This window comes from Gastrolobium bilobum, unplaced genomic scaffold, assembly GCF_033153095.1.
Source record: "Gastrolobium bilobum isolate Gb01-03AN ecotype WA unplaced genomic scaffold, APGP_CSIRO_Gbil_v1 utg35313, whole genome shotgun sequence".
Lineage (NCBI taxonomy): Eukaryota > Viridiplantae > Streptophyta > Magnoliopsida > Fabales > Fabaceae > Gastrolobium > Gastrolobium bilobum.
In genome coordinates this window covers 4,765-8,304 of record NW_026899154.1, presented here as the reverse complement: position 1 = coordinate 8,304, position 3,540 = coordinate 4,765, and the positions used below count along the sequence as shown (strand labels likewise).

At 32.5% G+C, this 3,540-nt stretch overlaps 1 long non-coding RNA gene across 2 annotated transcripts; it reads left to right on the top strand.

The window, feature by feature from the left end:
• The first annotated feature begins 502 nt into the window (after window positions 1-502).
• Window positions 503-3,307, top strand: LOC133287751 (uncharacterized). Of its 2 annotated transcripts, XR_009748281.1 has the most exons (7): window positions 503-1,333; window positions 1,466-1,523; window positions 1,616-1,986; window positions 2,064-2,106; window positions 2,185-2,242; window positions 2,766-2,869; window positions 3,001-3,307. It is a non-coding gene; the product is annotated as an uncharacterized LOC133287751 (long non-coding RNA). The 2 variants fall into 2 exon arrangements; XR_009748280.1 differs by having other exon boundaries at window positions 503-1,523.
• The last annotated feature ends 233 nt before the right edge of the window (window positions 3,308-3,540 follow it).

Sequence of the window (3,540 nt, the reverse complement as noted above, 5' to 3'; positions counted from 1 at the left end):
CCCCACTTTTCACAATTATAGCACTTGCCCTTCTTCTTCTTTTTGAAGATAGTCTTTTTAGCCTCTAACTCTGAAGATGATTCACATTTTGGTGACTTCTTTTGAGGTTTATTGGAATGTGAAACTAAGTTGGCAACTGACTTTTGTTATCCTACTTGTTCCAAAATCTTCCTAGAATAGTTTTGATCCTCAATATGAATAAACCTCTTTAATTCATCTAGTCCAATCTGTTCTTTCAATCTATGCATTTCAGTCATTAAAGAATTCCATTCAGCAGGTAGTTTACTCAAAACAAGACTGACAAAAAGATTATCAGACATATCAAATTTATCATCTTTTAGCTTGTTCCTCGTGTTTTCTAATTCAATTAATTGAGAGGTGATACTTGACACTACAAAAAAATGGGTAATTTATGGAGGTTTTTTAGCGTAGGTCAAGAAAACCTCCACTAAATGATGTAATTTTTTTTAAAAAATTGTATTCCCTTCCCTAACACCCTCTATCTTCTTTATACGAAAAAATTCTACTGAAGCGCTACAATGTCTCCTCCCTTATTCAAACCTAAGCATTACCATCTTCCCTGCATAATGCAGCATGCAGCAAAATTCTAAAGCTAAGCCAAAGAAGCATTTTCTCGCTAGGGTTTATGAGCTGTTTGGATACCGAGAAAATGTCAATCGGTTCTTCGATCTCAACACCGAAGCTAAGATCCCTCTCATCCGTTTGGGAACATGGCAGTCCGATCCTGGCCTCATCGGTGAAGCTATTGCTGCTCCCATCAAGGTTTCCCCGTAATCTTTATTCATGCTTTCAGATTCGCTTTTTTCTTTTATTTTTTTCATTTTTAAAATTATTTATGTTGAATTTGATAGGGCTTCTTCAATTTGTTGGATGTTTGTCAGTACTATTAATCACTCTACTAACTAATCTTTTTGTTTCTTTTAGCATTTTTTTAGCTATTATGTTATCAATTTTCACACTTACAAGGTTTGGAAATCTCGTATTTCAATATAATGATATTTGATTAATCAATTTGGTACAAGTTATTACCGCCACGTTGATTGTGCTCAAATCTATGGCAACAAGAAGGAGGTAGTTCTCACAACTAGGTGTTTATTTGTTTGTGTTGTGTTCATTTGGTGTCTGTATTATCTTGATTCAAAAGAATTAACTACCTATTTGATAATAAATGATTAAAAGAAGTATTTTGGTCGTGTCTTATATGAGAAGAGAATGATGCGTTCTTTCTATTGCTGATCGGCTCTGTGTTGAAGATGTTGTTTGAGGAGGGTGTAGTGAAGCATGAGGATATGTGGATTACTTCTAAGCTCTGGTTTGTTATTAGATTTTAGATTAATTAGTTTGGTTTCCATGTTTATGATAATTTAATAATGCTGGTAAATTCTGTAACTGTTTGGTGTTAAAAGTTTTTGCATAATTGATGATTGTTTTTGACTTTGTTCAGTATATCTACCCTTTATAATCTTCAGCTAACCAAGGTTCATAGTACTAATGTGCAAGAAGTAAGTTGTTTACCTCACTGATTATTTCGAGCAGAGTTGCATTCATCTGTTTTTTATCTTGATAGAAAAATTCCTCATTTTTTCCATTTCAGGAAGTCCAGAGAATAAGAAAAGAACACCCGGATGATGCTTGGAGATAAATAATACAACATTCATCTACTTTTTTTAAATGATTTACTCAAAAATACCAAGTTTTTTTCTTTTATTTTATTTTATTTCCACTGAAAAAGTGTATAGATCCTTGTTACTACCTAAAGTATACTCAACCATTTATATAATCTCATGTTAGAATAATTATAATTATGTATTTTGTCACATGTTACTTAGATTATTTTGGTCTATCAAGTTATGTTGTGCACATATGTAGCTTGAATTTTTTGTATAGCAGGTGAATCTATTATCTCTCCGGGTGCCAAGCAAGGATTAATCCCTCTTACTATACCACTGTCAAAAAATAGCTCAGGTATGGGTTTGAGATTAATACCATTGATAAATCTTAAAGTTTAGTATTGTATTTTTATGTTAATGTTTTCTTCATAGGTACTGTAACTGCACTGTTAAGGTGGCCCACGGCTCCACCTGAGTAAGGCTCAATTTTTTTTGCTTTCATGTGGTTAATTTATTGTTGTTTTGATCATCTTATAATTATAAACACCTGCAGGATGGAAATGCCTGTGGTGGAAGTCAGAGAACATGGAGTGTGGCTTCTAGCTAAGAGTGTAAGTCGAGTATGCTTGGTCTTTTGACTGCATTGCTGTGTTTGTTGCTAATACATTGTGATGTTGATTAATGGACACTTTTAAGATGTAGCTACTTTTATCATCTTAATCTAAGGTTGTGAGGATTGATGTGAAGATCGATTGTTGCTCTGTTTTTTCTTAGCTACTTAAATGATGTCAGGGAAACAAGACCTCATCTATTATCGGTGAGGAGCCTTGTGTGTATCTACTTCATTCAGGAAAGATTGTTTTACCTCTAAAATAGTTTCTTGATTGCATCCTTACTATTTCTTATGCAAGCAAGGTTGTATTGTGGTTGTTTATTTTATTATTTGTAAATGTTGCATATGCCAAGTCATCATATTATTTCTTATATATCTTTTGAGAAAAGCTCATGTAGCTTTCTCATTTCTTCTGTCTAAGTTAGAATATTAAGTTATCTTGATGAATTGTTAGGCAAAGAGGATAAAAAATGGTGTATATCTTGGATGTTTTTTATTAAGTTAGATTTATAATTTTACAGGTATCTTTGAGCGGTTTCGTGAAATTCTTAATGAAGGAGAAATTGACAAACGAGTTCAGTTTCTAATTGAAGGCTTATTTGCAATTAGAAAAGCCAAGTTTCAGGTACTTATGTTTATTTTTTTGGGACAATAATATAGCTCATTAATGCGATAACACAACATGTCAACTCTTTTGTTTAATGAATAGTTTGAAATTGAAATGCTTTATGATGGTTGCATTGCATTACATTACAGGGCTATCCAGCTGTTCGTCCTGAGCTGGACCTTGTGGAGCATGAAGATCAGTTAACTCATGAATTTGGTCGTCAATTATATTCTCTTTGGCGGAAACATAATGTGTCAATCACTACTTTACTGTAATGTTGTCACTAAGTACCTTTTCATGTCAGCAGCTAAAGAAAACTCATCAGAGCCCCAGATCTTTTTTGCATCATTACAGTAAAAGATATGTACAAAGCTAGATTGTCCCTGTATGGACGTCTTAAACTGCCTATTTATCAAGTTTTTTCTTTTTGAATGATTTAGTAATGTTGTATTCTTGCAGTGTACAGATTCTTGAGTGTATAGATAAATGGATAAATTTATCTATACAACATTTATTTTTAAATGATTTAAACGATAAGGTAATTCATTTTTGAGTGGATTTTATGCATCATGCACGTGAGAAATTTATGTCATTGAGAAATGTTAAGAGATCAAAAAGATAAATAATAAATTGGCTAACAAATCAAGTGATGAGGCCCAATTCCAAAATTTATGATATAAAAAAATTTT